At 44.7% G+C, this 21,455-nt stretch overlaps 1 non-coding gene across 1 annotated transcript; it reads right to left on the bottom strand.

Moving 5' to 3' along the window:
• Positions 1 to 11,645: 11,645 nt before the first annotated feature.
• On the bottom strand, positions 11,646 to 11,720 carry TRNAA-GGC (transfer RNA alanine (anticodon GGC)). The gene has a single exon. It is a non-coding gene; the product is annotated as a tRNA-Ala (tRNA).
• Positions 11,721 to 21,455: the final 9,735 nt, after the last annotated feature.

Raw genomic sequence — 21,455 nt, forward strand, 5'->3', positions numbered from 1 at the left:
TACACATTTAATTCTCTCGATTGTCAAGTTTTGGATAATTTTTGTTTCTAAAAAATGTTCAACTATTGTCTCGTGAAAGTTTCCCTTATCCTGTCAACATGATTTTCTCTCATCTCGTCTGTGCTTCCCTAGCTTACATCGATTACAGCAATAATACCAGTTTGGAAAATTATCTGTTAATTGTTCTTTTTAAATTGTTTCCTTTACTTCCTTACTAGAGAGAAGACTTTCTGTGCCACAGGCCTGTTACATAGCAAGTTCTCAAGGTGTTTGTTGGATTAATGATTTAACTTTCAGAAGTTATTGGCTGTTTTCATAATGCAGAGACAGGAAATTGGAGCCGAGAGCCGAGGAGGAGAAAGATCAGTAAGTGGATATAGCCAGAAGGAAAACACTTAAATCTCCTACAGAATCTGTCGATGTGGCAATTGGCAAGTTGTCCAGTAAATAGCTGGGTGAGACTGGACTGTTCGTTATGAACGCAGCGACATCCAGATGTTAAAGGAAATAGAATTCACATCAAGGTCCTGCCAGGTGAAATGACTCTGGGAAGCTTCATCTCTGTGATGGCTCCTTTGAAAATCTTCCTTCTTAGTGCCGGACATACTTCTGAATGAAACAAAAGGAAGGTTTCAGGAAGAAAATGCCCTCCTATTTATTTTATACTTGGGGCTAGGAAATGGTGCCACTTGCATTTTTTAAAACCCATAATCATAACCCATTTATTTTTCCTGCTAGAACGGCCCTGCTCCACACAAACTCTATGCAGTCGCGGCGCCTGGGAACCAGGGTGCCTTTTGGCTTGGCTTTAGAAGAATGCGTCGTGTTCTCTCTAGCTTGAAAAAGTTCTGACCCATCAGGAAAAGTGTAGTCATCCTGACAGATGTTGGTCGTCTACATTTTTATCGGTCTTACTAGTATATGCTTCCTTCTTCGCCCTCAAAATCAAATGTCTTTATTGGAAGCAGTTTAAAACGGACTCCTGCTGATATTCCAGGAACAAGGTCTTTCGGATGAAACTCCGAGTATACTCTCGAAAACACACCGAGTCGCATTGTTGGATGTCCTTGTTCAGATGCCGGCACCCTGGGGGCTCCTCGGCTGTCCCTTCCCGGTCTTGGGCAGTGCTACTGAGGGACTGCTTACCAGTGTAGTCGTTGAAGCACAGGCCCTGCAACTCCTCCCAGTCCTGAGTATGGTCACGAAGTGGTTCGACACTGGAAGTCATATAATAGTACAGCTTCTATAGGGACTAGCAGAGGGGCCAGAGACAAGGCGGCACAGCGGGCCAGCGACCCTGAGACATGAGAGGACCTGTGTCCCGCCTGAAAGAAGGTAGCGCTAGGCAGCTCCAGCTGCTTTTGGACATGGAAGTGAACTTCTAGTCCTCAAGGCCGTCTTTTACGAGAGGCTGGAAATGCAGAGTTTTATGTGCAGGCTCCTGCTTTTCCGACTGCTCTGTGGATGAAACGAGATGTATCAGCACGCTCATTCACGCGGGAGCCCACTTACCACACAAGCCTAGGCCTTGACAATGGGGGCCATGTTTATAGCTTTCTAATTGGTCTCCATGCAACCGTTCCTGTTCTCCTGCCTGTCCACACTGCAGCTAGAGTGAGCTTTTAAAAATGCAGACCTAATCACATCCGTTCTCTCTCCAGAACCCTTCTGTAGCTTCCAGAGGCTTTGCCATGGTGATGAGGCTCTTCATGGCCTTCCCCTCCTTCTTTCGGTCCCCCCTCTTTCTGTGCCTCCTTTGGTTCCTCTGAACCACACTAGCATCTCCAGCCTCTGCCAATGCTAGACCACCATTTGGAATGCTTTTCAACCCCCCACCCCCATACTTGTTCTTCATTTAGGGACCTTTAGTACCCGCTGTGAGAGGACTGCATTAGCTCCCTCCACTGGCCTGGCTTCATCTACGCCAGGGGTCCCCAAACTTTTTACACAGGGGGCCAGTTCACTGTCCCTCAGACTGTCAGAGGGCTGGACTATAAAAAAAACTATGAACAAATCCCTATGTGCAGTGTGCATATCTTATTTTAAAGTAAAGAAAACAAAACGGGAACAAATACAATATTTAAAATAAAGAACAAGTAAATTTAAATCAACAAACTGACCAGTATTTCAATGGGAACTATGGGCCTGCTTTTGACTAATGAGATGGTCAATGTCCGGTTCCATATTTGACACTGCTAGCCGTAACAAGTGATATGACACGCTTCCGGAGCCGTGACATATGCATCCTGCGTCACTGGAAGTAGTACTGTACGTGAGCGACACCGCCATGCTTTGCGGCGCTGCCACATCTTGTGCTCCTCTCACCGACCACCAATGAAAGAGGTGCCCCTTCTGGAAGTGCGGCGGGGGCCGGATAAATGGCCTCAGGGGACCGCATGCAGCCCGCGGGCCATAGTTCGGGGACCCCTGATCTACGCTGTATGCAGCCCGCATGACCTGGTCCTCCTACATCATGGGGCACCTCAAACCCTACGTTATGATCATCATTTTCTGTTGGACTGCAGTTTTCCTTCACAGACAGCATGATGCTTGTCTTAGGGGATGGTTTATCTTCAGCACCTGTACAGTGTCACGTACATAGCATAGAGCTGAATAAATACGCATTGATTTGGTGTTGAGTTCACATTGCCTGCGGTATGTGCAGAATACTGTGAGGGCGTAGGATTGCAGAAGGGTCAGGGGGAGACTGTGACTTCCCCATGGTGATCTCCGGACTGGCGTTTGCTCTGTCTCAGTCTGTTAAAATCCCAGAACTGGAGAGGAAGCAGTTTTCATGCAGTGATTTTCGCTTTTTCTACTAATGAATTTGTTTTGCTTTCTACAAAATAGGTCGTTAATTGTCCTCTATTTTTCCTGTAAAGCTCTCAATGGTTTTTAGACTGTCATTGTTTGTGTGTTTGTGTGTGTGTGTGTGTGTGTGTGTGTGTGTGTGTGTGTGTGTGACACAGTGAAGAAGAACTGATGGGATGCTCAAAAGCACAAGTCTGTCATCTAATTTCATGTAGCCCGGTGGTTGAAACCTCTGAACTTCAGAGGCTCTTAACGGGAATGGAAAAATACGATGTCTTCAGTAGGGGAACATTCTTGAAAAGAAAAACATAAAGCATTTCATCACCGTGCACTTAAACTACAAACAGAGAAGAACATAAACCAGGGAATAATGCAATAATATAAATCTAGATACATCCAGGGAAGCCAATGGGGATAAATGGTAACCGAGAAAGAAGGGGACCCAGAGAGAGAGAGGCAGAGTCATAGACGTGAAAATTCCTACCTGCTTCTCTTCTTTCCTCCCATGAGTGACACAGAAGGTGAAGAGTCAAGTCCTGGCAGGGTCAGTGTTGCTAATGAGAGTATGATGGGGTAGAGAGGAGACCTAAAGAGGCGTAGCCTAACTGCACATGGCAGCTGTCTTTTGCATAAGTCATGATGGTACACATGAGTCCTTTAAGTCACAGCACAGTAGTCACTGACCACGGTGGCTAGGGAACAACTGAAATGGAAATGGAGATGGACTCCCTAAGTATGAAACGCACCTACCATTTTCAAGACTTAGTGAAATATGTATGTATATAATAAAATATCTCTGATGATTTTAACAGCTTTATTGGAACTAGAATTCAGTTGTACAGTTCACCTATTTCCAATATGTCAAATATGGATTATATGATACGTTGCAAGGGTAATAATTTTGATATATCAGGTTAAATTATGTTATTAAAACAAGTTTTACTTTTTACTTTTATATTTTACTGCGGCTGCCTAAAAACTTGAGATGACATGTGTCTCGTATTGTATCGCTGTTGGACAGTTCTGACGCAGCTAATGGCTGTCAAGTCTGCGACTTGTTGCCGAAAGTGCAATTCCGAACACCCTCTGACCTGTTGCTGCGTCTTCGTTTCAAAGTTAGAAGTTCTGTGGCTGTTTTTGTTTGTCTCCTTCCGCTATTCACCAAAAATATGTCGGGGGATAGCTCACTCTCTCTCTCTCTGAAACAGAAAATGATCTTGGTGGGTTTTGATGAGCAAAAGTGGGGAAGGAAAATAGTCCACTCCTCCTTTTTTCTGAGATGATGAATCTCTCCTGGTATAAACACAAATCCGCTGTTTGTGTCAGTTAATTTTTCCTGGGTGATCACAACTAAGTGGCTGTGTTGTCTTGTTTGAATGTTTCAAGCTATGTCCTGGTGGCCCTGCTGAGTAGTAGGGACTGGCCTTATTTCATTCTTGCCCCACAGTGTCACACATATATAACTTCCAAAAGGAGTGGACTCGGTGAAGTGAGTCAGAAATTAACGTATATTATTTTTCTGGCAAAAGCAGGACTTCCATTTCCAGATGGATGGACTGTGGATGGGAGCCGAGGCTCTGGTTGAGTGTTTTATGTGGACCTGGGTTCTGCATCGCTCTTTTAAAACTGCATTTGCATTTTCTTCTACTACCCCTATGGAGGAAAGTCCTTAGAAAGCCAGTCTTCAAGAAAGTGAGTAAAGACCACTGGCATTCTTTAAGGATCTGAACACTCCTGCAGTTCTGCTCCCTGTGGGTCTGAATTGTTTTATTTCCTTATGCTTCCTAGGGTCTTTGCATTGAATAGACTGAGGGCAGACAGTGGGTGGCCTCGGCCTTGTCTTGGCTGATGTGTCCAGGGCCCCATCAAAGGAGAGGCGTCTGCTCATCTGGATGTCCAGGCTGCACAACGACCAAGCAAACGTATTTCTGAGCTAAGTCAGCGTTTCCCGAGCTCCTTGGAGAGATCCCAGTGTGCAGCTGAGTTGGAGAATCATTGCTTTTAAGATGATCTGGCCCCATTGTTTCAAACCTTCGGGAAGCAGCAAAACACTTTGTACATGTGAAACATTAAGCGAAATGAAACCTCCTTAAAAGCTGTGCTGCTCTCTAAAGCGAGCCTGGGTCTGACCCACCTGCTTGGCTGCCCCTGGGTTCCTTCCCCTAAGTGTTCCCTACCCTTGAGTGGTCCCTGTGGGGCTTCTTTAAAACCACAGGGCTCCTTGAAGCACCGAGGGAAACCCACTGACCTAAGCTGGAGTCCTCCCTGATAGGCTCAGGTTTGTGCAGTGACGTGCCCACAGACACCAGGATATTTTTTTCTCTTTCTAGCTATTTCACCTTATGTCTAGCATTCCAAGGGATATGGCAGGTTCCAGAAGAGTTCTTAAAGATTCTTGTAATGCACCTCTTTTGTGTTGCATTCTACATGAACTGGGGCCAAGACAGGAGAGGAGAGTTGCAAAGGGCAGTCTGGAGAGTTAGCCAGACTAGAATAGAACTTCTTTTCTGTCTCTGTCTTCATTCTCCCTCTTCCATCTCTGCACTCACTTTTTTTCCTCTGAGAATTGCAGCTAATTCAGATGCAGAAACATAGTTCAAGCCTAATGTCTTGAATTGGAGTAGTGACCCTGCCCCTCCTCTCCCTCTTCCCCTTAGAGTCTCAAAGCCCTTGGAGACAGAAACACAGAGAACTCCCTACACACCCAGTGTTGTTGGTGGAGTGAATAAATAATGTCTGACAATTATATATGTGGCTATTTTTCATATGCATGCAGATGCCACTGTGATTAATGAAAAATAAATTCAATTCAAAGTGATAATGTGTACATAGCAGCTTCTGGTCATTATGCATTTTATCAATCAATAACAGCAATATTAACAACCCTCACTGAGCATTTACTATGTGTCAGATGCTGCATGTAGTGCCTTATGTGAGTGTTTTATTCAAGCATCACGAGAACTGTAGGAGGCGAGGGTTATTAATTATCTCCATGTGAGGAACAGAGAGGCAACAAGGTCGAGTGCCTGGACCATTTTTATATATAACCGAGGCTATTCTGACTCTAAAGCTTTGCCCTTAACCACTCACTCCACATGGCTGCCTCTCATCAGATAACTGATAGCAATATATATGTGGGTTTTTTTTCAACAATCACATTTTCTTTATAAAGGGATCTTCATTTCAAGAGAGCTGAGTATTCCTGTTGTGCAGTGTGCTACTCCTTATGCTGTTCCCTGCTTTCTTAGTGAGCTCTGGTCATAGCTAAACCCGCCTATTGATGCCGGGATTGCAAACCCAGTGTCTGCAGGGACAGGGTGGGGGGCAATGCTAATGCCTATGACAGCTTAGTTCGCATTTTAAGCATTTACGGAAGGTCAGTATCATCATCTTATTTTTCTGAGGCATGGTGATCGCCTCTACCAGCCTGTTAACCCCGAACCCTTTTACAAATGTAGCTACCAAAGCACTTCTTTACTGTTTAAAAACAACAAAAGAAAGAGACCCAGAGTAAGGAAGTAAGTGACCGTAGACGTTAGACTTCAGTGTCAGCAGATTAGTAGGGAGTGGTAGGGTCGGGGTGGCTTGGAGAACACGTGTTCCCTGGATGGGGCAGCCAGTCATTCGGCTCCAAATGATGAGGGCGGTCCTGTGTCTCTAGACTGTTAGTGGTTTTGTTTTTTCAGGAGAATCTTAGAAAATTGAATTTTTATGTGAAATATCTGTTTTCCCAAGTTGACTTAAAATGATATAAAAAACACCGCAAAGGCCAAACGAATTATGTTTTCAATCTGGCTCCGGCTTCGAACCTCCAGGTCACAATCTTTGCAAGACACAAACACCACCACCACTGTTTGAAGCAGGACAAACAGACCTAGTCGTGTTGGGAGCCAGGCCTCGAACCAGACAGAGGCCCACAGGTGGTGCTCGTGCATAATTTCTGGAACTCCCGGTGTATCCGCCAGTGGGCTGCTCTGTGTCAGTGACGAGGGGCCGCTGATGGAGCTGAGTGGCTCCCGTCCCTCCTGGCAGCCCGACTTGTGCTCTCCTGCCAGTGGCCAGGAGAGCGGAGGTAGCCGTGGGCTGGCGGCCAAGGCGGCTTCCCCTTAACTTTCCCCGGGCGAGCACCTCGGTGTGCCTAGCTGGCAGCTCTGTCATGGAGACAGCACACCTCCCAGATAAGAGGGAAACGGAAGGCTGGGGATAATGTCTGTGCTTTATGTGGTGGGAGAGCCTTCCAAGGAGCTATCAAAAAGTCAGTCAGCCTGCCAGAATTCTGCCTGATGGGCCAAATGCGAATTAATCTTTTCTCCGTTTACCAGGATTCCTCCTCTTTCTAGCTATTTCAGAGTCTGGACAGTTAGCCAGACTAGGCTAGAACTGAGCCTTCCTGATTCATAGTCTGTTTTCCAGCGATTCCCACGCTGGGTATGCTACAGATACCGTGAATAGCACTAAAGCCCAGCCTTGCAGCTCGCCCTGGACCTACTGAATTAGATCCCAGGACTGAGGATGAGGAATGTGTACTTTTTCAGGCCTCCGGATCACTCTGAGGTCATCTTTTTATGGACAGGTAGTTGGGAATCAGACTTCTTCTTGTGACTCTACCCCTGGGCAGTGGCGGGGGGCAGGGGTCACAACTGAATTCTAGTGTAGATGTTCTTAGAACATTTGATACTCACATTTCCCTGTAATATTGGATGCTAAGACTGTAGGGTTTACACTTGTGCCTTCTGAGACAAACTCGAGAAAGGAGAAATTGTTATGCACTGTATTGAAATGGTTTGTTGTTGTGAAGCTCTGATGCTTGCAAATTTCAGTTAAAGCATGCTCAGAGACTCACTGCACTTGAGATTCTAAATGTTTATGTTGCAGCACTCCCAGGGTCTCTCTCAAAGGCAAGGAGAAAATGAAAGAGCCAAACTTACCGGAAAGACGGTTTTTGATGTCTCAACACGAAACATGGCTGTCCTCAACACAGTGTCGGGAAGGAAGACTGCTCCTTCTGCCCTTCTAGGCTCTTGGGCTGGCCTCCCAACAAAAGGACATAAAATGAATTAATATGAAAACCCAACCTCATAGGTATGGGAGCCCATACAAATATTAGGTTCAAAAGTAGTGACCAAAGAATGCAGAATTTTAAAATGATATGAATCACCAAAATGAATACTCATCAAGAAGTGGATAATCCCAAAGTTGGTGATTCAAATGAACAGAAAATAGGGGGGGGGGGGTATTTTTGCAACACAATGTCCGTGTAACTAGTAAACTAAAACAAACAAACAAACAAAAAACTTGATGTTGTTATTTGTGAAGGTTAGCATTCGGTTGTTTGAGTTCCAGGTAGAAATTTTTCTTTGGGCATTTCATTGTGTCTGGAACCTCTGAGATGACTTGGGTTCCTGTTGATGGAATGGACTCTACTTGGGCACAAGAGTTCCAGTTACACTCTGGCCTACCATGCCCCCATCTGTAGAACAAGATGTTGAATTTTACCAGATGGTCTCTGACAACATTCCTTTCTCTATCCTTCCAAGAATCCCCACCACTCCTAGCCACTGTTTGACATTCCCCATTTGGGAAAGAATAATTTTTTTCCCCCTATGGTATCAATTGGCCAGAGAAAGGAGTTTCCCTTATTTTTTTCCATGTTACAAATGAGGACACAGCATGAAGCCCCAACTGCTTCTAGTCCTGAAGGTGCAAGGGGCAGGAGCCAGAGTAACTAACTTAACCCTGCTCTCCTCCTGTCCCCTGATCGCCTGATTATGCCCCATATTGACCAAACCTATCCAGAAGCGTTGAGGACAAGGGAGCTTATAGAAGAAGTCCATACAGCAGGGGTCCCCAAACTTTTTACACAGGGGGCCAGTTCACTGTCCCTCAGACCATTGGAGGGCCGGACTATAAAAAAAACTATGAACAAATCCCTATGCACACTGCACATATCTTATTTTAAAGTAAAAAAACAAAATGGGAACAAATACAATATTTAAAATAAAAAACAAGTAAATTTAAATCAAGAAACTGACCAGTATTTCAATGGGAACTATGGGCCTGCTTTTGGCTAATGAGATGGTCAATGTGCTCCTTTCATTGACCACCAATGAAAGAGGTGCCCCTTCCGGAAGTGCAGTGGGGGCCAGATAAATGGCCTCAGGGGGCCACATGTGGCCCGTGGGCCGTAGTTTGGGGACCCCTGCCATACAGAATAGCTCCCAGGGCACTGGGCTCAACAGAGAAGGTGGGAGTCAATCTGCAAGGGTGAGTGGAAGACTGCCATTGCTCTATTTCCTCAATCGTTTATGAACTTGTTTCGCAGACACTTAGAATCAGGAATCTATAGGAATTGCACCAACCTAGACTTGGAGCATTCTCCAAATCACACAGCACACTAGACTGATGGAAAGGACTAGAATTGAGATCTCTTAGCTCTGACTGCAAATCTCGATCTGTGCAGCAGCAGCTGTCCTTGAACTTCACGTCATCTTTATTAAATGCCTGGATATGAGAGAGAGAGAGGGACAGGTAGGGACAGACAGACAGGAAGGAAGAGAAATGAGAAGCATCAATCATCAGTTTTTTGTTGTGACACCTTAGTTGTTCATTGATTGCTTTCTCATATGTGCCTTGACTGGGGGCTACAGCAGACCAAGTAACCCCTTGCTCAAGCCAGCGACCTTGGACTCAAGCTGGTGAGCCTTGCTCAAGCTGGATGAGCCTGCATTCAAGCTGGCAACCTTGGGGTTTTGAACCTGGGTCCTCTACTTCCCAGTCCAACACTCTATCCAATGAGCCATCAATTGGTCAGGCGCACCTTGTTTTTTAAACCATTCTTCAAAGTGGAATACTTCTTACTATGCTCTCAAGAAGCAGCAGACTGTTTTAGAACAGGAATGGGATTTGGGGTTTTCACCCAGTTCCCCAGTTTTTATTAACTCATCTGATAAGTGCTCCGAGCCTCTTGTCCACCATTAGAGGAATGAAAATGTCTGCCTTGCCGATTTCACAAGATTATTTGGAAGATCAAATAAAATCATCAAAGAGCCTTATAAAGTGGCATGCGCTGCAAAAATTTATGATGATTAATCATCAGAATACAATCATAAGTAATGGCTATGAATCCTTGTTAAAGAATGAAATATGTAAATTTCACTTTTTTTTAGATGCTCTGAATATCTATTCAGTACTTGAGCTATTTAAGCTTTAAGTTTTAAAGAGGGATCAATTTTTAATGATCAGTTCTTTGAGATTAGATTTCATGCAAATGAAAAAAAACTAGCCACAAAAATTAGAATTCTCACCACTCTGTATACTTCTGTTAATTACAGATGCAATAAACATTGAATAAATAAAATTCATAAAATACATTGAAAGGATATACAGGAAAGTAGACATCACTAATCTCTAACTCCAGAAAGACTCACTCTGTGTGTTTAAGTATATACAGACATGTTTTTCTTATTCAATAGGAACCCACTGTTGCAACATTCTCATTTAATATACGTAAACATACTTTCCATGTCATTAAATCATTAAATATTTAAACAATGATAATGGTTCTGTGAGACTAACTTAATTTATACTGTTAAATATGCACAGTTTGAAAAGTGTTTTTGATTATCAAGAAAGGGTGACATTTTTTATTAAGTATCATGGAAGACTAGAGTTTGGGAGACAATAGGAAATTGTGTTTTTTGACAAAGAAATGAAATTTTTTTTAAGTGAGACTAGGGGAGATAGGCTTCCACATGCACTCTGACTAGGATCCACCAGCAACCCCCATCTGGGGCCAATGCTCACAACCAAGCTATTTTTAGTGCTTGAGGCAGAGGCTCCACGGAGTTATCATCAGTGTTGGAGGCTGATGTGCTCGAATCAATCAAGCCATTGCTGCATGAAGGGGAGAGAGAGAGAGTAGGGATGGAGAGAAGGTGAGAGGCAGATGTTTACCTCCCCTGTGCGCCCTGACTGGGAATCAAACCTGGGATTTCCACACTCCAGGTCTGTGCTCTACTGCTGAGCCAACTGGCCAGGCCCTGTATTCTTCATCAAACCAGTCTTCAGTAAATATTGGAATCCTTGTAATGCACTGCATTTTAAATCATTTCACACATATTTTTAAATCTTTAAGTTAAAATTTTTACCAGTGCTTCACAGTAAGATACTGTAATTGCATAATGAATAAAACTACCTCAAAAAAGGTTATGTATCATTATCTTGAATAAGATAATTTTAAAAAAGATTATAATATGAAGCTAGAAGAAAATCTATTTTGTAAAAAACAAGGTTGCATCAGTTTTTAGATACAGGTCTGTCCTAGGACCAATCTTATATATAATTTAAAATTTTTACTTTTTTGTAGTAAAAAAGCTTTACTTCTGATACTTTATTCTGCCGATTCTTTTAGTAAAAAATGAAATAACAATGTCACAGAATTACATTTATTCAAAAATATTCTTTATAGTCCCAAAGATGTTTCTGTAATAATCATATAAATCAACAGACATAACAAATTAAATCCAGTCATTGTCGCCTTCAGTTCAGACAAGAGGCTCTCTGTTAACTGTATGTACTTTCTTTTTCTTTTTTTTTTTTTTCTGCCTGACCAGGATCCACCCAGCACACCCACCAGGGGGCGATGCTCTGCCCATCAGGGCGTCGCTCTGTCATGACCAGAGCCACTCTAGCGCCTGGGGCAGAGGCCGAGGAGCCATCCCCAGTGCCCGGGCCATCTTTTGCTCCAATGGAGCCTCAGCTGCGGGAGAGGAAGAGAGAGACAGAGAGGAAGGAGAGGGGGAGGGGTGGAGAAGCAGATGGGTGACTCTCCTGTGTGCCCTGGCCGGGAATCGAACCCGGGACTTCCGCACGCCAGGCCGACGCTCTACCACTGAGCCACCGGCCAGGGCCAGTATGTACTTTCTTAAACTACGTTTCCAAAGATGACGCATGCTACTTAAGAACCTGTGGGAAAAGTACATGAACAGTTTTGGTTTTCTCATTCAGCGTTAAGTAGCAGGTGTGCCCTTAGCCTTAGTTGACTAACACTGAATTTGATTCAAAATCATTTCTTTCCATCTGAAATGAAGCCAGCTCACTTGATGTTCCCATAAGTTCGTCCTTCCAGCTGTCTCTCCTATTCTTGCCCCTTCCCTTCTCTGAGATGAGAGGTCAGCATACTTTTTCTCTGAAGAGCCAGTAAGAAACTATTTTAGGCTTTGTGGACTATCAGCTGTCTCTGCACATGAGAAAACAGCCACAGAAAATGTGCACAAACGGATATGGACTGACCCATACATAGCTCTTGTCTTAGATGTTGGCATAATACATTGCTTTAATGTGTATTTTTTATTTCCGAATGCCTATATTATCTTTTAGATGAATATTTTTGAAACTAGGGGGATCAATGATATGACATACCAAATACTGGAGTTCACATTTTATCCTGAAGACGTCCTCTTGAGTATTTCCCCACAGGGAAGACTGAAACTTCATAAGAAGGCTGGAGAATGATCCAAACTTTGTTTTTGCCTCTAATCCGATAACGCTTATGCACCTGTGATACCACCGAGGGCTGTTCTCTTTGTTGAGTTAGTTGATGAATTTCTCGAATTCCACACAGTTAATAAGTGCTTCCGGTTGTCCAGCCACAGTGCTAGGAACTGGATGTTTGCACTCACAGCACATGCAGAGGGATGGTTTCTGTCTTCATTTCATGGATGATAGACCTATGGTGGCGCAGTGGATAAAGCCTCGACCTAGATCATTTCATGGATGAGGAGACTGAGAGATCACCCAGTTGCCCAAGAGCAGAAGGCTGACGAGCTGAAGAAATGATACAAAGACTGGGTATCTTGACACCAAACCCCATGCTCTCCTATATTAACGTTTTAGGCACGGAGTCGTCTTTCTCATTCTATTGTGAGACAGGAAGTGGGTGGCACTGCATGTTCATAGTATAGAAAGGAACACTTTCCTCTTTTCCTTCTTCCTGAATGGTGTTTAATTTGGAATCAAAACTGTGTGTTTCAAGTCCTTAGGATTTTCACGAAGTTTGAATTCTTTTTTTAATGTTTCTGACTATAGCACCTATTTGGTTCATAAGCTATAAAGTCAAAAGTATGTAGAGGTAACTTTTTATTTTTATTTTTAGTGAGAAGAGGGGAGGCAGAGACAGACTCCCAACTATGTTCCCAACCGGGATCCACCCGGCAAGCCCATTAGGGGGTGATCCTGTGCCCATCTGGGGCCCTTGCTTCGTTGCAGCCAGAGCCATTTTTTAGCACCTGAGGTGGAGGCCATGTAGCCAGCCTCAGCGCCCAGGGCCAACTCACTTTAATTGACCTACAGCTGTGGGAGGGGAGGAGAAGAGAGAGAGAGAGAGAGAGAGAGAGGGAAGCGAGAGGGGGAGGGGTGGAAAGGCACAGGGGTGCTTCTCCTGCTGCCATGACTGGGAATCAAACCCAGGACATCTACACACCGGGCTGACTCTCTACCAATGAGCCAACCTGCCAGGGTCTAGAGGTAACTTTAAAAAAAAAAAATTATTATTCCAGCCTCCTAATCTAGTCCTGCTTGCTGAAGTCAGTCAAATTTAGCCATTAGTTGTTAATTTTAGGTTGATTTTAGGATTTCTCATTTTCTTCCCTTCCTTTCTGGGGTTAATTTTAAGTGCCACATGCTTTAGCCTAGATTCTCCAGGGAGTGAATTGTGTGACAAAAGAAACACGTTAATGGTTAGCCCAGTGTGAGGTCCCAGGGTGGTAACAGTAGTGGAAAAAGAACAAGGGAGCCAAGGACAGAAATAAACAAAAGTCGGTAGATTACCAAGCTGGCTGCGGTGTGGCAAATAAACACAGATGGCTCCCTCCCATTGTCAAAGGTTTGTCTTCCCTCCCGGGTGTTGTCAAATACCCTCTCTCGGCAACTGTTGGGGACACTACAGCTCGCGTCAGTGAGCAGAGTTCCACCTGAGTGTGGAAGAAGCAGAGAGCGTCTGTGGTCTGATGGCATCAGGCTTGCGAGCCAGCGGTGCTGGGGCTGACGTGGACGTGATGGAGGCTGGGCTGCAGCCCCACCCTCCAGGGGGCGAGGTGGGGTTAATAGATGAGGCATGATGATAGTGGCCCCAGTTCTCCATTGAGCACATGGCCACGGGCCAGGGAGGCAGGTAGGGCTGAGTAACTCTGAGAGGGAGGATAAACCAAGTCTCACAAAGAGGACTTTCAGTATATCTTAGCTTTTGCAGGGTAGGGGCCCGACTTTTTAGATTTGAATCTCTATTATTATTATTATTATTATTATTCTGGTTTCTGCTGAGATGTACAGTCATCCTCGAGTCCTCCTGTGATCTGTGAAGAACTGCACGTTACACTTTGCTATTCCACTTCCATTTTGAGGACTGTTTGGACCTCCAGTTTATTCTTTCAATTGATGGATGCTCTCTCCCTGCTCAGTTACAGGATGGGACGATGTCTTGACTGTTTCCTCAAGTCCCCCTGGGTCTCTGGGAGGTGATTCATAGGCACATCAAACCAGATAGAAGGTGACGGAAGACAATTTGACTTTGGGTGATGGGTATGCAACATAATTAAATGTCAAAATAACCTGGAGATGTTTTCTCTGAACATATGTACACTGATTTATTAATGTCACCCCATTCAAATAAAAAAAAAGAAAACAAACAAACAAAAGAAAAACAATAGCTTAAACTCGATCCAAAACACTTTGCCTCTGTAAGAACATGCAGATGTGGACCACCATTGTCATCAGTTCTAAACCCTTAAAACTAAATCTGGGCCCTGGCCGGTTGGCTCAGTGGTAGAGTGTCGGCCTGGTGTGCGGAAGTCCCGGGTTCAATTCCCAGCCAGGGCACACAGGAGAGGCGCCCATTTGTTTCTCCACCCCTCCCCCTCTCCTTCCTCTCTGTCTCTCTCTTCCCCTCCCACAGCGAGGCTCCATTGGAGCGAGGATGGCCCGGGCGCTGGGGATGGCTCCTTGGCCTCTGCCCCAGGCGCTAGAGTGGCTCTGGTCGCAACAGAGCGATGCCCTGGAGGGGCAGAGCATCGCCCCCTGGTGGGCAGAGCGTCGCCCCCTGGTGGGCATGTCGGGTGGATCCCGGTCGGGCACATGCAGGAGTCTGTCTGACTGTCTCTCCCGGTTTCCAGCTTCAGAAAAAGAAAAAAAAAAAATCTGTCACACACACCACGCCTGGGGAGAGGAGGGAAGGTAGTTCATCATCACAGCAACATCTGATCTTCTTTAGTTTTTCTGAAACTTCCCTCCTCTCCTCAGAGGTTTCCCTTCTCCACGTTGGGATGGTGGAGATTGGGGTGGGAATGTAACCACACTCCTCTATCAACTTTTTCGGTCATAAGGTAGATTTTGGAGACTTAAACTTTGATCGTCATTTTAATGTCTTTTTTTTTTTTCTTCTTCCTCTCAATGATTGGGCTACACATTTTCCCATATGAAAAATGCTGGATTCCACTTTCCTGAATGAAAGTCATGAAGAAATACTAAGACTGGAGGAATTCAGGGAGCTAGTCAGTGGGTAAGATAAGCATCACCAGCTCACCCCCTTTGTGTGCAAATTGAAGAGGGAGGCAAGGGGGAGTGAAAACCACTCCTCTTGAAAATGAAGTCTTGAGGAATCACGTGAGGCCGATGCCTCCGTAGGATTCCATCAGACCTCATGGCGGAATCGATGAACTTGACTCTGTTCTTGACTTCCTCTCTCAAAGACCATAGGGGCTGCTGTCATGAACCAGAGTACTCGCTACATAGGGAGGTGTGTTCAGTCCCCATGCACAGTCACTCTGCTTTCTCCACCCAGCAGGCAAGGCTGTCGGGTCTGATGCATTGTACAGGGCTAGTATGATGGCGTTAAAATTCATTTCTTACCTCAGGTGTGCTACATTCCACTGGCTCCTTGTGCTGAAATTGTAGTCCTTAAACATCACTCGGCAAGCTCTCAGAAGTAAACATGAGCTGGTTTCTGAGTTGGGAATCTACCCATGCAGTCATCAAAAGAAATCATTTACATTTTCTGCACGTCTGAACTTGGCCTGCCTTGGAGAATGGCAAGGAAGGAAAGCTAATAGAATTCGATAACATGGCTCAAATGAGTCTATTTACAGTCCTGCTGCTGTTACAGCTGAGATTTAAATGTAGCCACATCGTCACCCATAAATGTAAATGCATGTTGTCTTTCAGCAGAGAATGGGGGTGGTGGTGGTGGCTAGAGTTGTTTTTGGATTTGAGGTTCAGTTTGACTGCATTGAAAATTCTATCCATTGCTGAACTGGCTTCTTTTCGTTGGATTTTTAATTCACAGGATGTGAATGTCTGGGGCTTTTTTTCACCCTTTTTTATTTTCTCTCTGCCTTTTCAGCCTCGGTGCCCAGCCCCGCCCTTACAGCTCCCTTTCTGAAAGGGCGCCGCACCCTAGTGTCGCATCCTTGTCGCACAAGGAGGAAGCTGGGGCTGTGTTTCCCACTGTTTCCTCCCTGCTCCTGCCCAGGCTGGAAATACCACAGGAAAGGCAGGCATGGAAATGCCTGCCATTTATATTCATTTGGTATTTCATTCCAGGACCAAATATGAATGGGACTTGAATTTTATTTCCAAGTCAATATTGAACTCAAATGTCATTTGTAGAGGGTACATTTTAAGTAAGCATTACCTCTCTGATCTTTTCAATATCAAGTCAAAACACATTGGCTTATGCGGGTACGTGTTGTGAGCAGACAGTGTGCACGGCTTTCCACGTGACACAGAGGTGGACAATATGGGTCCCAGCTCCCCGAGGTCTCCTAAACCATTTGGGGAGGCAAGACATGTACGACTGTCTTTATAAATTCATAAATAACTCAAATGATTGGAATGACTGAAAAATCATTGTCCTCCATTTTATCCTCTGAAAAATTGACATGATGATGTTCTCTGTGAAGTTTGTTGTGTTGATTAAATGGGTTAAAAATACATGAAGACATTTGATCATATAGTAATTGCTCAATACATTTTATATGTGTGTGTTCTATGTATATATGTGTGTATACATGAATTTACACACATACACATATAAAATATATTTGTATAATTGTAAAATGTAAAGTTTATAATTTGGATAAGTGTAATGTGTGTGTATATTTGTGTGTGTGTGTGTGTGTGTGTGTGTGTGTGTGTATATATATATATATATTTTAAATCCAAGAGATATCACCAGACAGTATATGCTTAAGAGCCAGGACTTCAGGAGTTCAAGAGGAAAGGGGTCTTTAAGGCTGTGTGTTCCAGGCTTCGTGGAGGCAACAGGAATTTAGGTGCGCTTTGCAATAAGGAGCGGCCGCAAAAACATTTCCCGGTGAACTTTCTAAGTGGTAGTACAGCATCCCTTTATGTTCCCTCTGCTCTTTAATCCTGTTTTTCAGCATTGTGTGAAATAAAAATGCTTTTAAAAGCAAAGGACTAAGACAGATAATCTCTTTCCATCTTAGCAAAGAAATTGTTCAGCCAACATCCTTTAAGAAAAGTAGATGAATCCTATTTGAACACTGTTTTCCCTTGAGGGTGTCATTTTTCTGTTGCCAAATATGCAAGATGATGGAGTCTAGATGCTTCTATCTCTACAGCACCCCGCGTGGAAGTCTGTTGATTTTTCTGGTTGAATCCTCGAGCCTCCAGGTGGATAAACTTTGGAGAGTGCCCTGAACCTGGGTGATATTGACAGTTGCCTTCAGCTTGTGTATACAGGTTTCAGGTACCTTTCAAATACTGGTCTCTCGGGAGAAATGCTTTGGACTGTTTTAAAGTTGCAGGTAGGCTATTTTAGGATGAAGTGTCATTATTTTATTTTGTTTACGTGCTGTCTTTGTCATAAGCATCTCTTGACTGTGAAATTTAGGACTAGATACTTTCTAAAAGAAGCAAAAAAATATCTTAGCTGTGTCTGAAGAATTTTAGACTGGTGCACCTTGCAAAGATTTTAAAAAGATTTTGGGAAATAGTCAAATGTGTCTGAGCGAGATGCTTAAAGTATGACAAGACAGGATGCTTATTCTTCTTGGACTTAGCTTTGTGTGAAAAATATTCCTCCAGTAATCTGCCCTTGGCAGTTTCTTAATCTCTGAGGTTTTAACTTCTTTCTGTATCTGTTATTTGTGTTGCCTTTTTGGGATTATCCGAGGGCTCTGGAATTTAATTGACATTTTTTTATTACACGCCCCTTGTTCCCATTACTATGTCAATGAAGTGTATCACTTTAATGTATCATTAAAAACAATACTGAGTGTTGCTTCATAGGGTCATCTGGTATACCGTGTAGGAGAGAGGGCGGGGCTTGGGGCTTCAGGGTACGGGAAGGCTGTGTTCACCTCAGGCCCACTTCCAGCCGAGCTCTCTGTCTCACCCGGAAGACCTGGGGCCACCGTGGTTGCCCATCTAGGACATAAAGCCTAGGTGATATTTTGGGGAGGAATTTTTAGATAGCTTGGGATTTTCTCTGCACTTAGTGCTGCCATGCATTATTCACATCCTTCCCACTGAAAAATGAACTTAGTCACACCCACAAGACAGGGTTCTTCATTGTCACAGCATTCACCTCCCTAAGTTGTAGGCTGTTCTCAGACCTGAACGATGCAGGCAATTACAGCCCACAGTGATGCAGCAGTATTTAGGCTTTGCTTTAGTAGTCTCTCTCTCTCTCTCTCTCTCTCTCTCTCTCTCACTAAAAGGAGAGAGAGAAGAGAGAGAGAAAGATAAGAAGGGAGAGAGATGAGAAGCATCAACTCATAGTTCTGGCAACTTAGTTGTTCATAGATTGCTTTCTCATATGTACCTTGATCAGGGGGCTCCAGCCAAGCCAGTGACCCCTTACTCAAGCCAGTGACCTTTGGGCTCAAGACACTCTATGGGGTGATGTCTGTGATCCTATACTCAAGCCGGCAACCTCACACTCAAGCTAGTGAGCCTGCGCTCAAGCTGGTGACCTCAGGGTTTTGAACCTGGGTCCTTAGCGTCCCAGGCTGACACTCTGTCCACTGCACCAGCACCTGGTCAGGCAGCTTCCTCTCATTCTTCATTATGACTTTTTTTTTTTACTTCCTGCTCCACTCTTCTCTGGTTTCTGATTTTTGCTTCCCTTGTGGTCATGCCCAACCATTTCTTCACCTCAGCATCTCCATAAACCAGGGGTCCCCAAACTACGGTCCGCGGGCCACATGCAGCCCCCTGAGGCCATTTATCCAGCCCCCGCCGCACTTCTGGAAGGGTACCTCTTTCATTGGTGGTCAGTGAGAGGAGCATAGTTCCCATTGAAATATTGGTCAGTTTGTTGATTTAAATTTACTTGTTCTTTATTTTAAATATTGTATTTGTTCCTGTTTTGTTTTTTTACTTTAAAATAAGATATGTGCAGTGTGCATAGGAATTTGTTCATAGTTTTTTTTATAGTCCGGCCCTCCAATAGTCTGAGGGACAGTGAACTGGCCCCCTGTGTAAAAAGTTCGGGGACCCCTGCCATAAACACACAGCTGTAACCAAACCCACACTTTCACCTCAACAGTCCTGTCACCCTTGCTGTTTTGATGCTCTGTGCTAGAGTTCTGTTGTTTTGGCCTACAGACCTCCGGCACAGAGTGTCTACACTACAGTAAATGTTTTATCCTCGGCTCCTGCACCTGGCTGTGCAGGAGCCGAGGATGAAACGTCCTTCTCGGCATGCAGCCCCATGCTTCTCTGGTATGTGGCCGCATGCGGCCCTGTGTCATCGAAAATGGCTACTCATGTCAGTGCTGACACGCGTGTCATAGGCTCACCATCACGGATCTATATGAAGAAGCATTTAACAAAATGCCTGTCACCAAGTCAGTTATCATGTGGTAACTAAGACAAAATAAAACCACCAGTTTTCCCTGACCATCTTGCTAGAACAAGTGAATACTCTTCGGTATTAGACTAATGTAGGGTAATTTTATTATTTCGATTTGCAATATTTTGGGGGGGGGGGTGGTTAGATTAAGTAAATTAGAATATTAACTCCTTGGGTGAATGTTCAACTTAATTTCCTTCTCCTGTTGAGCTTCACCATCCTGAATGAATACATAGCTCCAACTGAAACCGGGATTTTTCCTCCCTAAAACCGGGATCCATGATCCGTGAAGCAGCGCCCAGCCTCCGAAAGGCCCACAACACACGTGCTTTACGTCGTCAAGTTAAAGAAGACCCATCCATCTTGTGTGTGCTATGAAGAGAAGCAATCCGTTAGATTTTGTTTACTCCACCTAATAATCCTTGCAGGGGGGCTTCACTCTCCCCATTTGACAGAGAAGAAAGCCAGGCCTGGACTAGTTCAGAGAATAGCCCATTCGGTAGAACCGAGGTCTTACTGGGCACCTGCTTTGTGCCAGGCGCTCTGGGAGCTACGGGGAGGACGCAGGCTGGGGGTGGGCTCTCGAGTCAGGGTCAGCAGGAAGGAATACCCGTGTGCCCTCAGCAGTCACAGCACTGTGACCAGGAGCCATTCCTACCACCGTCTGCACATCTGGCGGTGAGGAATGTGGTCACGGAGAATGCGAGGCTAGGGACGTCTGTCCTTCTAAAGTAGGAATCAAAATGGCTGACAAAAACAAACACCGGCTCTTGAGGCCCAATAAAGAACTTCCCGAGCATGACAGCGGTTCCTAGAACTCCGAGGCTTCCCCGCTTTCTCACTGTCAGAACAGGAAAACTAATTGCCCCGGGCTCCTTGATTATCTGCAACCCAGCTGCCGCTTTGACTGTTTGAAAAATGAACAGGCCTCCTCAAAGAGGTTTGTTTACAGGAAGTGGTGGAGTTATTGCTGAGTCGCTGTCGGCCTACTTACTGCACTCCCCTCGGGCCCCTGGTGCTGTGGGGTCCTAGGCGTCCCTGGCTTGTCTCCTTGTCACGGAAATTACGTAACCATACCCTTTGTGTACTGCTGTTCCTCCTTGGGGGAGAAGGACAGTAATTTTCCTTGTTAAAGCTTATGCAAGTCATTTCAACTCACTGAACTTAATTTCTTCATCTGTACAATGGAAGTAACAGCAATCTTAAAACCTGCCTCAAAGGTTTGTTAACAGTTAGTCAAAGGTGGGGAATCTGCTTTTTTTTTTTCTTTCTTGATTTAAAATGTGATTGAACAGGGTCAAACTATAAACAAGCAAATACATGTGTACAGTGTCAGGTCGTGAACAGAACTGTGAAAGATGCACAAGCAGGGCCTGGAGAGAGTAGGGCCGCAGTGCTGTTTCAGGTAGGGTGACTGGCGGGCTGCCCAAGAGAGCAGCGAATCAGCATGTGAGCGCTGGATGGATGTGTTCACAGTGGACTAAATTGCATGAGTACCCGTGCAAAGGCCCTGAGGTAAGGTGTATGTTGGACCTGTTGAAAGAATGAGAGGGAAGCCAGGGAGGCTGGAGCTGAGTGAGCAAAGGGTAGTTGGTAGGTTAGGCATCAGGGAGGTAGGGAAGGTGGTGTTATTTCAGACTATGTAGACCTTATGGGCCTCGGCAAAAATTGGGGATTTTAATTTAAATAAAGTGGAAAGCCATGCAAGTCTGTGGGCAGTAGTCTGGCATGATCTGATTGATGCTGGGGAAGAATGGCTCTGCCTGCTGAGTGG

This window comes from Saccopteryx leptura, chromosome 6 (genome assembly GCF_036850995.1).
Source record: "Saccopteryx leptura isolate mSacLep1 chromosome 6, mSacLep1_pri_phased_curated, whole genome shotgun sequence".
In the NCBI taxonomy this organism is placed as follows: domain Eukaryota; kingdom Metazoa; phylum Chordata; class Mammalia; order Chiroptera; family Emballonuridae; genus Saccopteryx; species Saccopteryx leptura.